We start from the raw sequence: 14,102 nt of genomic DNA, 5'->3' as shown, positions 1-14,102 counted from the left end.
TAGTTAATGATACAGTATTTGTAGGCAAATTTCCCAAAGTTGTTGTCACAGTCCTGGGTCATTTGACACAGTGTTTTGTGTTTATTTTTTATTATTATTATTTTGTTGTTGTTATTATGATCCTTTGTTCTAGTTTATGCTGATTGTGTGTTTTGGTTTACACCCTTTGGTTCTTAAGAGGTTTGGTTTTGCAGCCCCTCTGTGTTGTCTGCCCATCTGCCCCCTCTGTCCTGTCTGTACCGCATCTCTGAGTCCAGTCTGTGCTTTTCCTGCTTTATTTTGAAGGTCTGTGTCTTTTGTCAGTGTGTTCTGTCCGTGCTCTCCCTGTCTCGTCAGTGTAATCAGCGTCAGCCATGTCTCCCAGCTGTTTCCTCTTAGTTCTGTTCACCTCTTGTATTTAGTGTCTGCGTCTTCCCCTACTCGTTGTCGCGTCGTACCCTCACTTTCACTGTGTGTTCCGTTTGCCAGCCTGCCTGTTTAGTTTGTTGTGTATTCTCAGGTTAGTTAGTTTTATTTGTTCAGTTGCTTTCCAGCAATAAAGCTGAGTATTTTGAGTTACGTTTGCCTCCGTGAGTCCTGCATTTTGCCCCCTCTCTTCCTACCTGCCTGTACACAGCCATGACATTTGTTCTTTGTTTTTTAATAGAAATCTGATTGTACACACAGCTCGCAGCTGATCTGAGTACTCTTTATTTGTAAGGTATGCGAACAGGTGCAAACTCAGTAGGTTTCATACCAGGTGTGACAGCATGTGATTTCTAAGTCGCAGACAGAATAAAACATGTGTTACTGGTTTGATTGCATGCAAGAACCTTTGTTGCATATCATACCTCTGGATCGCCAGCCATTTATGTTCACTGATGACATTTTTGGTCATTTGTATTAATATTGTGCATACACAAATAAGTCACCTCAAAACATTTAAAAGAACGATAACACCAAAATTACTGTAGTTGTAATTTGCTATCATATGGCATGTGTCGTCATAGGAAAATCTACAGGATGAAAGCAAAATTTGAAGAAAGCCTCCAGTGCTCCTTGTGAGCTGAAATACAGTGTATGTATGCTCCAGCAGCTTGTGCATGTGCAGCATGTAAAATGTGCATTCTTGTTTGAGGTTCTTCTCAGTTCATGCTGTTGCCAATATCAAATGTAATGTATTTATTTATTCATGTATTTACTGGCATTTTTCATGTACTTATTTATTATCTGTTTTGCAGTTTTATTTATCACATATGCTATTTTACATATGATATGTTTGCCTTTGGGCACTTTTGTGGAAGAAAATAGTTTTAGGAGAGCAAATTAGGCTCATTTATTTTTCAGAATCAGAATCAGAATCAGAATCAGAATGGGGTTTATTGCCAAATGTTGAGCAGGTTTACAACATTAGGAAATTGCTGCGGTGCTTCAGTGCAAACATAGTGTCATAAATAGCACTTAAATAGACATGGAAAAAATAAAAGTAGGGATAAGAATTAAAAGTGCTACGTGGAAAGATATGTGCATGAGATATACATGAGATATATACATGAGAATAAGAATTAAGAGTGCTACGTTGAAAGATATATACATGAGTGCAGGTGGTGATCAGTGCCAAACATGGAATGATGCAGTGACACAGCGTAGGGTCATGTGTTAGTGGCGGGTACAGTCATATGGTTATTGTTCATGTGTCCAACAGCAGAGGGGAAGAAACTGTTCTTATGGCGAGAGGTTCTGGTGCGAATGGACCGGAGCCTCCTGCCTGAGGGGAGCAGGTCAAACAGACTGTGTCCAGGGTGAGAAGGGTCAGCTGAGATCCGAGCTGCACGCCGCAATGTCCTGGAGGTGTACAGGTCCTGCAAAGATGGGAGTCTGCAGCCAATCACCTTCTCAGCAGAGCGCACAACACGCTGCAGTCTCTGTTTGTCCCTGATAGTGGCTCCAGCGTACCACACGGTGATGGAGGAGGTGAGGATGGACTCGATGATTGCAGTGTAGAACTGCATCATCGTCCGTGTTGGCAGGTTGAATTTCTTCAGCTGCCTCAGGAAGTACATCCTCTGCTGGGCTTTCTTGATGACGGAGGTGATGGTGGGCTCCCACTTCAGGTCCTGGGTGATGGTAGTACCCAGGAAGCGGAATGAGTCCACAGAGGTGATGGGGGTGTCAGTCAGGATGATGGGGGGGGGAGTGGGGCTGTGTGCTTCCTGAAGTCCACAATAATCTCCACTGTCTTCTGGGCATTCAGCACCAGGTTGTTGTGGCTGCACCAGGACACCAGACGTTCAACCTCCCTCCTGTAGGCAGACTCGTCCCCGTCCGAGATGAGTCCAATAACGGTGGTGTCATCTGCAAACTTGATTAGCTTGACAGACTGGTGGGTGGAGGTGCAGCAGTTGGTGTACAGGGAGAAGAGCAGAGGAGAAAGAACACAGCCCTGAGGGGAGCCGGTGCTGATGGTCCAGGAGTCCGAGACATTCTTTCCCAGCCTCACATGCTGCTTCCTGTCCGTCAGGAAGTTAGTGATCCACCGGCAGATGGGATCAGGCACATTCATCTGGGAAAGCTTGTCTCGGAGATGGTCTGGAAGGATGGTGTTGAAGGCAGAGCTGAAGTCCACAAACAGGATCCTGGCGTAGGTTCCTGGGGAGTCCAGATGCTGCAGGATGAAGTGAACTTCAGAGTGGTGTCTGTAAATTAGCTCATACATTCTTTTGTTTGGAGCTGTTATGTAGGACCTTACACGATGTGCGCGTTCAATGTTTTCTCTGTTTTCCAGACTCGAGCTAAATTGGTAACTGTTGGCATGTGAAACCCAACAGATTGGCATTTGGCAAAATATTCCCTTGAATCCCAGACCTCCAAGGACAAGGTCTCAAATCCCAAGTTTTTGCCCCATTCTTCACATTTCCCTGTCTCCTTCCCCGCCCACTCTGCCTAATTATCTCTTGTCTCAGTACATGTTGAATATTGTACGCGATAAGACTTCTTCCTACTTGTCTCGAGAGATTATTCTGTACTCTATAGTATTTGTAAGCATTTGTGTATACATTTTCAATCTCTATGCAGGTTTTCCCTCCTTACTGCTTACGTTGATGTAAATATATCAGCTAATTAATAATGTTGGAGACCATAGCATCTCTGATGGGATTTCCACAATGCTCATTCACTCTCATTCAATTTTCTCCTTGCAGCAAAGAGGGAGAGCAAAGGAGAAAGAGCTAACAAAGAGTTTGGAGAGGACCATACAGCAAAAGAAGAGATGGTAAAGCAAAGAGAAGAACAGCAATGTAGGGAGCAGCAAAAAGCGAAAGGAGGTAGAGAAAAGGAAAAAGCAAAAGGAGAATAACAGAGAAAATACGAAAAAAAGAGCAAATGCATGCATTTTTACTGAGGTTTTTGATGCATTTTTTCAATCCCAGAGGAATGGAGAGTAAAAAACAGGGTCTGCTAAGAACTGGTATTGTTTATCACAAAATCTATCAAGCTAGCTTTTTAAAATAGAAATTCAATGCATAAAGATATTTGTTACGTTATAAAAACACTTGAACCATGACTGTGCAAACTGAAGCTAAGCTCAGTCATGGTGATTCAGCAGCTCAATGTAGAATATATAGGTTGGTATATTTGTAAGGAATGTTCTTGAAATATAGCTTACAAATGTGAAAAGTCTTGCTTGTCAGGGTGATCACTGCCTTAGATGGAAGTGAAGGAGAGAAATGTTACCCGATTTTAGCTGGGGTTCAAATAGATTGTAGAGCTGTTCAGTGTGAGGAAGGCAGGTGAAACCTCACACTGATGAGGTTATGGTGGCATTCTGGCTCAGAAAGATCACTTCACAAAAGAGACAGCACAGTGACTGTTTCTGCATATTTGCATTTGCCACATTATTGTGTCTTTTTATGTGTTACTTGTGTACTCTCTGTGTTTACATGTTAAGGGCTTTATGCGTAATACATCTTCTGTGGACTTCCAAATGTGCTCACATGCTTGCTTACACATATTTGTGTCTGGTTGAGGGCCTTCTCTATGTGTCTGCATTCATGAGTGCTCTGTGAGTACTACTTCTACTGGCCATCTGAAGCTCTGTATCAACATCAAGTACAAAGTTATTAGAAGTCAACATGGCAGAAATGTCATTGAGCTTTCAACGCTCTTCGCTGCACAGAGAACACAGCTATGGGCGCAGATTTTTCCCAAGCAGCTTGGAGGCACACAAACTCATGCAGCGGACCACTATAGAGGAATATAAACGTATATGAACATAAAAACACCAGATTTATTTATTTAATTATTTATTTAGTTTTATCCATTTCTATACAAATATAAAGCAATGGGGAGTCTTTGCTCTGCATTGCTTTATATTTGTAAAGCTGTTTATGCCATCTCAATGGTTTTATTCATCGGCAGTGTTGGGGAGTAACGGAGTACATGTACCGCCATTACGTATTTAAAAAATATGAGTAACTGTATTCCGTTACAGTTACCGTTCAGAATACAGTTACTTTGTTGAAATAAATGGATTACACTGCTGTCTTTTCCTGTTTCATATATTAGGCTATGCTCTCTCTATTTTGGATGGTAATTCCACGCTGGTGGAAACTTAAACAAAACGCGCATTAAGAGGCTCTAATGCCTGGGTCTCAATCTCGCAGCCCATGTCACAGAGCACTGTACAAAGAGTAAAAACTAGGAATACATACAGTAAAATAAAACAGAAAATTGAAACGCAGTCTATGGCAAAAGAAAACCCCCCATCATAAAACAGATAGTAAAAAAATTGATTAAAAGAAAAATAATGATAACAAGAGACTCTACAGAAGTCCTAGTTAAACAGAAAATTCACAGGTTAGTTAAATGTAGCTGGTAGACTGCTTCAAAGTCAAGGTGCCACAGACTGAAAAGCTCTACCTCCCTCGTCTTCAATCTTCTATGAGATATAACTAATTTATATTGAACTTACTTAACAAAGACAGCAGCCAGCTGTGTGTTTAACAAGAAATTGAGATAAACAGTCTGAAATTAGTCCACTTACAGTTTAGACCTCTATATGTAAGTATGACAATTTTAAAACAAATTCTAAAATCAATTCTAAAATCAACTGGGAGCCAGTGTAAAGAGCATAAAACAGTGGTAATGCATGCTTGCTAGAATGAGTAAATAGTCTGGCTCACTCTAGCCCAGTAAATAGGGCATTACATTAATCTGGCGCAATGAGATAAATGCATGGCTATAGCTATTATTTAGAAATGTTTCTTAAATGAAAGAAACCTGAACATGAGATTTTACATATGAAGCAAAGCCCAGAGAAGAGTCAAATAGTATGCTTCGAAGATGCAACAAAGGAAAAAATCACTTAACTGATTCTTGAATGTACGATAATCATGGCTCGATAATCATGGCTCTAGTCTTGTTTGAGTTGAAAACAATGTAACTATTGGAGAGCCAGTCACTTATCTGGGATAAACAAAAAAACATACATGAGGCTTAAAAACATATACAGCTGAATGTCATCAGCACAGAAATGCAAGCATTGCTTTGTTTTTCCTGTAGGCTGTGTGATGCTGCAGGTATCTATTAATATGGTACCTGTATCGCTCCAACAGAGAGAAGTTTTAAAAACAAAAGCTTTATGGTTTGTGCGCACTACTAAAAAAAACATGCAGAAATTTTTATTATTTGCCACTCTCAGTGCAGACATGCAACCGAAATGCTGTAACACAGTTCCATTGATCCCGAAAATTTGATTCTGTTCATCTAAACGTGACATTATCAGTGGGAGAAACATTTCATCATTCATCTAAGTGACTTCTCAGCTGACTGCAGGTTTCCCCAACCTTATGAACAATACATTTGCATAATGACTGGAACTAGCAACACTGGGCTGTGAGGTCAGTCTCTTGATCAGTAATATGCAAATTGTCATGATCACTGACCAACAACCACTGATCAAAGACCATTGATCATTGACCATTCATTGTGCCCCATTACTGATGGAAGTGTCACAGTCTAAGAAGACTGAAGAAGTCACTTGCAGGAGCGACGAAACATTTTTCCCACCTGAAATGCGACATCCAGATGAACAGAATCAACTTTTTGGGATTTCCATACCTGGATGATTTAGCATGCATCAAGAAACAGTTGCACTGAGTTCTACTTAGTTTCAGTAAAGTACAGGCATTATTACTGAAGAGCAGAAAGGAACTCACCTGTAACACATGCAGAGTGAGGACTGAGCAAAGAGATACAGAAGAGAGCCAAAATCTAGCACTCAGCATTCAGAGCTTTGAGTCTTCCACCAGGGACAGCTGTGCACTCATTTTGATAACATCTATTTTTCATCCTACATTTCCATTCCAAATGAATGGGTACTACAACCATCACAAATCCCACAACCAAGGTAAGACATGCTTTTTGTACCATTACATTTTGTATTAAACTGCATGCCAGAAACCTTCATTTAAATTTTCTACACCCAATATTCTACTTTCAAATATATATTCACAACAAGGGCAGCAAACAAAATACCTGTGTCCACATCTTTCGCTCTGCAAATATTTTAATGCCAAATGAGGGTTTTACTCTGGTGCAGAGTGATAGTAAATCTTGCCCATGGACATGGTTATTTTTGCAGATGACCTCATTAAATATGTATTTGTTGGAGTTTCCCTTTCTGAGCACCACAGGAGAGCCACATTTTGAAAAACATGCAGACAATGAAGATATTTTTAACATGAGCTGATGGATTTGTGTTTAATGTTTTTAGTCAAATTGTAGAAATCAGTCTATAATGAACATGAGGAAGTCGTACAGCTCTGCAGCTCCGCAAATCATGTTGTTTGTTTATCTTTTGCTACCAGATCTGCAGTATACAATATTGGAGATGATAAAAAATGTATGGCAAATACTACATTGTACTGCCAATTACTGTCAGAGGTAATTAAATAAAATATCTTATGATGCCTAGAGTTTCTTCTAGAGAGGCTGTTCCTAGTCTGGTCTGGGAACTCTACTTTGTCTTCATCATTTGATGAAGTGATTTACAAGCACCAGAATGGGTTGTTCCCATGATGCATGTTCCAGTGAGGGGGGTCCTACAAAGTGATTAAGAAGACCCCCCACAAACTTTAACACAAGGTTCTTGAGGTCACAGGTTGCAGAAGAGTGAAGAAGCAGCCTCCTGAACTGCTTGAGGAAGAAGCAGCCAAAGAGGGGTTCTTTCGTTGCTTCTTCTTCAAGCAGTTCAGGAGGCTAAACTTCTTTTCAGAAAAAAAAAAACAGCTAAACATGAGAGGTTTTAGGACAAAGTTTGTGTTTTCCATTGTTTAAGCACCAGTTCCAACCAAAGGAGGTATGTTGTATCAACAGAAAAGGCTAACATGGTTATCATTTTGCAGAAAAAAAGAGACTTCTAAAAATAAGAACACAAGAGGTTTTTGGACAAAGTTTGTGTTCTCCATTCTTTAAGCACCGGTTCGAGCACCATTTAACAACCGGCACTGTTTCAAAAGTACCGGTTTGGTACTGGTATCGGATAAAACCTAAACGATACCCATCCCGAGTCACAACTGGAAAATCTTTTGTTGCACTTTAGTCTTGAGTCTGTATTATTGTTATCTTCATAATCTATAAAAATGCTGTTTCTTATTTCAATCATTTCTTGGTAAAAAATAAAATTTACTGTTATACACCTCTGTGGATTTAGTGTTGGCCTCTTCAAAGTAGTCTCTCTTCCTTTTCTTTCATTCATTAACATCCACGTACCTATAGTGCTATGGCTCTAGACATTACGTTTCCAGTAGTAGAACAGACATGAAGGCAATGTTTAGTTAGACTCAAGGAATAATTTATTTGATTCTGGTGATTAAAAGTGAAGGTCACTTTGACCTCATATCTTTTATTCCTTTGAATGTACTGAGTAAGTAACACTATGAAATCTTTATTACTTTGCTCACAAATGCTCACTTTGATAAAGTTAAATGAATGAATTATAACACAATTTCCCACAAATGACTAATAGGATGAAAAGATAAGGTAAAGGCATAATCATCCTAAAAGGTAAAGGTTGAAATTTAAAGTGACAGTATAGTTTTGTTTGTTTTGTTTTTATTTTCTGTAGCCATTATTCAATGCCACAACTTGGAAAAAGCAAGACAGATAGTAACCATATTTCATATTTGGCCAGAACCTGGAAATTAATCTCCTGCTCTCATCATAAATTCATTTTTATTGCACCATATACACTATATGAATGTGGACAGACTGCAAAACAGGCTGATGAATTAGTGTATTACCTGCAAATGATCATCCTTGCAGAAATTAGGAAAACTGCTTTTTTGACACAATGCTTTTGAATAATAAATAACTGAGTTTAACTGGTTTTGCATTAATACTAAAAACACATTAAAATGTTATGTTTCTTGTGTGTATATAGGCCGTCTTTCTCTTTTTTTTCTTTTTTTTTGTTATTATTTATTTTATTTTCAGTTGTTACAGATGGGACAGACATGACTAGGGGATAGGAAAGGGAGAAAGAAAGATGAAGGAAAAAAACAGAGGGGAAGAGGGACAGTGAGAAAGGGCACTTAAAAAGAGAAAGCGAGAATGAAGACAAAAAAAACACAAAAAACTCCTGGATCACCTGTTGAGAGAAAAAGAAAACAAGCAAAAAAAAAACAGAGCAACATAATAAACACAACACCATCGCGTTAATCTAGCTAAGTGTAAACAGTAGTAAATACTAAATGTTGAATGTTGTGGTGCAGCACGCAGGGCCGACAGCGCACAATGTGCTTTCAGGAAGCAGCCAAGAAAGGTGTAGTTTATGTCTATGGACAGTGAACACCCGTGTGCACACCTGTGTGGATCAGCACGCTTGTATTCAAAAGGTTTCCCCATGTAACGGTTTGCTAGAGGGTGTAGGGAGCCATAGCCCCGTCCCCCAGGGCATGAAGCAGGCATGGATGAGATCCAGGCCCCAGACATCCAGAGGTCCCAGAGTGCGAGAGCCCAAGGAGGACCACTGGAGGGGCATCCGTGCCACCCTCCCGGAAAGAGCTGAGGAGAGCCCCAGACGAGGGTTCACGCAGCAGCCAGAAGGGGCTGCACTGGCGTGTCCACCTACTCTGCCGGCAGCCAGCTGTGCCAGAGTGAACCGAGCCGCAGTCCCAGAGGCCGGAGGCCCGAGGGCCCCCCACGCCCCGGAAGAGACCTGACTGAGCAACAGGCGCCAGGCCCCGCCAAGTAGTCACCGGGAGTGAGCTGGTACATACCTGAGCGCCCAGCCCCGGACACCAAGAACCACCAACGCACCGACCACTGAGGGCATCAGCCACCGACGTGGAGTGTGGTGATGGGAGATAGGCCTCCATACTTTGGAGGGCCTGGGAGTTCCCAGAGAGGTGGAGTCTAAGACCCAACCTGACATATAGACACAGAGAAACAGGCACACACAGATACAAACGTGCATTCCCACCCTCATGCACACATATACAAATACTCAGCACTCACCCAACATAAAGATATACACAAACAGACATTGTACACACAATCACACTCCCCAAACATACTCTGTACCCCAGGTCCAGGTACCCTCGCCCCCAGAGGGGGAAACGGCACCTACACCCAGGAGATGTTACCCTTTCCCCAAGGGTGGAGGCAAGCAGACCACCCCGGCTCCGCAGCAGCAGGGGGCCCCGCATCCCAGATCCCAATCGGACGGCCAACACCTCCTGCCAGCCCCCCCGCCCCGATGGCCAGCAGAGAACGGGGGTGTATGAAGACCCGATACCTCCCTCCTCCCGCTCATGTGTAGTGTTGCTGCGTGTTGTTCTAAAGTGCATTTAAAACATGGAAGGGCATGGTGCTGCTGCCAGAGAGCAGCAGGTGTTAGCACGGCCCCTCCCGAGAACCCTCAATGTCTACATGGATTTAAAATTGAGAGGTGGGCACCGGCGCCAGAGGTGGGGTTGAATACACAGACCGTCCTCTGGATGCCGTGAACGTGCCCACCCTCAAGGCCCTATATGTATGTGTTATGAGAGTGTGAGTGATGTGGATGTCTAAGTTGTGGAATAAAATTGAGGCACAGGTGGCCAGAAGGGGACAGAGGTGGAGGGAATGCCTCCCCTGCACCCTGGTGACACACCTGCACCCCAAGGCCCTACTTGTATGGGTGGGTGTGGTGGAGCCGGAAGAGGGAGGCAGTCGGGGATGGGGAGGAGAAAAAGAGAGGGGCAATAAGCCCCTCCCTGGGGCCAGCTCCCCCACTGACCCCAGTAGGCACCCCCGTCCTCCGACACCCACCAAGGCAAGGGGGCCCAGGCCCATCCAGACCGGGACCTACGGCAGCAGCACTGCCAAGCCCCACAGGACCCGGGGCAGCCCACCCGACCCCACCGCAGAGGAAACTGTACCTACCCCAACATTCAATCATCTCCCAGACTACACAAGACAATAGACACCCAGGTTGAGTTTGTTCTCCACCTCTCCTATGTCTCTCCCCCACCTGCAGAGTGGACTCCTGCAAGGATGGAACAACCAGTTGAAGAGCCCCCCAGTTAGGCCGATGCACCAGAGGCCCCCTGCGCCAGGGCTGAGCCCCCGTGCACCCACCCGCCCACAACCTCGGCGACACACCAACTAGGACCGAAGCCCCCAAGGCCCAACCAGAGCCCCAGCACAAAGACGAAGCACCCCCGAACCCCAAGCCCCCACGCCTGCCCCAGATCCACTCAGGAGCAGCCAGGCTACCAGCACAGACCCTCCCCTAGCCCTTCTGCACGTAGCCACGAGGAAAACACCCTCTAAGAGCAACTAGAGCCACTAACCAGGTTATGACCACAACCCCCGGGTTAGCGCCCTCCAGGGATAATGTCCCTAGGGATTCCCCAGACGCCCTAAGCCCGTCCCAACCTCCACATCAACCACAATAGCGAAGGGGGGACCAAACCGCGACCCCCCACCCCCGCTAGGTGATGGAGCCGATAAAAGGAGCCCAGAGGGATTGATCTAATGTGGTGGCAGAGGCTGTATCGAGGCTAGAGATGGCACGATACCACTTTTTTATGTCCGATACCGATATCATAAATTTGGATATCTGCCGATACCGATATGAATCCGATATAGTGTGTTTTTTAATCAAAAAAAATGTTTTTTTTAATATCTTGCTGCTTTTTGTATAAGTTCATACTCAAGTTACAAAAAAAACAAACACTAAAGCTATTTTATTATACCTGTATGCAAAAAATAAACTGCACCCAAAATATTTCATAGTTCAGCAATACTGATCAATCTAATAAACTTAAACCTACTCCATCCTCCCTATTCTGGTATTTTAAAGAGCAAGCAATCTAACTAATAGGGCTCTAAAACTCCAGCAAAAAAATAAAAAATAGGGAACCACCCACCCTCCACCTCATGATGCTTAATCGACGTAATCAACTTTAATTTGATGCAGTGGGGGAAGAAAATGCACAGAACTCGATTATTTTTCAAGAATAATTAAATAGATTCAGCATCTTTCTTCAACAGAATTGCCGACTGCACAGATGGAAAAAGTACTATAGCTTACTAGGGTATATTAGACTTAATAGTTACTATATAGAGTAATGGACTTCTATACATTTTTCATCAGATTAAAACTTTGGGTGCAAGATTCAGATAATTATTTATTAAAAGCTACACATTTTAAATGAGAATAAGAAAAGTATGTCTTTGTGCCCCCTTTTCCCTGTTAATGCCCTATCGGCCCCCTTTGCTAAACTTTGCTAGATCCGCTACGTAGAAAAAGATCCTGGTGTAAAAAGTAATATTAACAACAGCTTATCAAGCTTAAACGTGCTGCTGTTGTTCAGCCACTGGTTTCCTCTTTCTGGCGCGAAGTGGGCGATTAACTCGCAACAGAAAAGCCGATCAGCTGGTCATTGATCAGTTTCACGATTGAAGTAGCAGCAGGAGAGGGAGGGAGAGAGAAGAGGCAGTCGCTCCATATATCGGTTGTTAAGGTTAACGCAGGAATGCTTTACTTACACACTTGCTTTACTTCTCTCGGGGATAACTTTGTCGGAGATGAAATGCCGGGTTGGTAGCGAAGCTCCAAATGCTTAACCAGACCACCGACAGGTCTGGCACACCACAGCCGCTCTATCACATGACGCATACTGCTCCGACGTGCTATGGTTATGAGGCGTATTACAGCGTGTCACAAGTTTTGTCAGGTGCTTTTTTGATATTTAATGGATCGGATTACATATTTTTATTTCTCTCCGATATCCGATCCAGTACCAATACATAATATCGGAACGGTCCATCTCTAATCGAGGCTAATGTGATCTATTAGATGGTTTCTATATTGGCTAGAATTAAGATTATTTTTATTTTTTATTTTATTTTTTATTCTTTATTTTTCTTATTTCATTCTTGGCAATGCAAAGGGCAGTGAAAACCATGTGGACTGTATTAGTTTCTGTAGTGACATCATCCAATTTGCCCAACAAGCACACTAAAGGGGAGGTTGGAATTTTACATTTCAGACACTTTGATAAGTCTTCACATATCCCCCGCCAAAACTTCTGAACTGGTGGACAGAACCAAAGAGCAAGGATGTAATTGTCTGGTGTATTGCCTTGACAGTGTGAGCAGTTCGTTGAAGATGTAAAGCCCATCTGGAACATCCGATGACCTGTATAGTGCACTCTATGTAGTATTTTGCATTGTATTACAGTTTTTCTCGATTGCTAAAACACATTTCTTGAAACTACGCCTCATATCCTCACAACAGTAAACACAAATCCATAACATCTCACTCAATTTCCCAAACATCCTATTTCCAGGTCAAAATGAAGCTCTACACCCAAAACTATTCACTCCTGCTGAAAAACCAAACTTTGCCCTCAGACATCAAACACAAGCCCTCAAAAACACATACACTACAACAGAGTTTTGCACACTGGTACAATTAATTCAAAACAATAGTTCCAAAACAATTAGGTTGCTTATGGTTCTCCCCTTCAAAACCCTTGTCACATGATAAACACAAAAGACGCAACCAATGTATGTACAGTGGCACATTGTCATTCATGTACTATACAGTACAACACACACCAGAAACATTATCCCACCTCAGCATCTTGTCTTTGGTCTGGGTCAGGCCAGAGAATCTCATCCACATCACAGGCTATATTGGCCCCAGCCAGGCAGTGGGGGTAAAATCCTCTTGCATGCCTGATCCACCCCTGTCATGCATCTACTGATATGTCTAGGCAGGCCTCTTCCATGGCCTGAAGGAGGTGAACACGGACATAAGGTTTTCGGTCATACACTTTCCACCGCCATGCCGAAAATAACTCCTCTATCGGGTTTAGAAAGGGAGAGTATGCAGGCAGAAAGATATTAGAAAACCTTGGGTAAACCAGTCACGAACCAGAGCAGCGCGATGGAAGCTGACGTTATCCCACACAACAACGTAGTGAGGCTGCTCTGGCTGTGCTGGTTCCCTGTAGTCCAGCTGGAACATATGTTGTCTTAAACCATCAAGAAAAGCAAGAAGCATAGTGTTATAGGGTCCTAGTACGGCATGGCGGTGGAGTACCCCTCGTTGGCTGATGGCTGCGCACATAGTGACATTCCCCCCACGCTGACCAGGGACATTTACAATAGCCCGATGGCCAATTATGTTCCTCTCCCTTTTCCTTCTTTTGGTCAGGTTAAAACCTGCCTCATCCACAAAGATTATTTCATGGGGAACAGGCCGTCCTTCAATCTCAAAGATTCTCTGCAAAACACATAACACAGTAGAGTCAATCGGTACCCTGAACCACAGTTCAAGAGTGCTGAAATGGCAGCATAAACTGCCATGCTGTGATGGTACACAATACTTTATACAGTATCAAAACTCATAACTGAACATATTCCACACGTTGGTTTTTCACTCTGTCAGAGTTTCGTTCGAAAGGGACTCGGTATGCCTGTTTCATCCGGAATTGATTCTTTCGGAGGATGCGGTCAATTGTGGAGAGGCTGATGGCATTTATGCCTCGAAAAAGATGATCATCCTCAATCACTCTCCTTTGAATCTCTTGCAGGCGGATTACATTATTTGCAATTACCATGTTTAC

Source organism: Copadichromis virginalis, linkage group LG14, assembly GCF_057382275.1.
Source record: "Copadichromis virginalis isolate Kocher_CV1m ecotype Utaka linkage group LG14, C_Virginalis_male_GT1.1, whole genome shotgun sequence".
NCBI classification, from domain to species: domain Eukaryota; kingdom Metazoa; phylum Chordata; class Actinopteri; order Cichliformes; family Cichlidae; genus Copadichromis; species Copadichromis virginalis.
The sequence above is the reverse complement of the archived record's forward strand: the minus strand, read 5'-3'. Positions refer to the sequence as shown.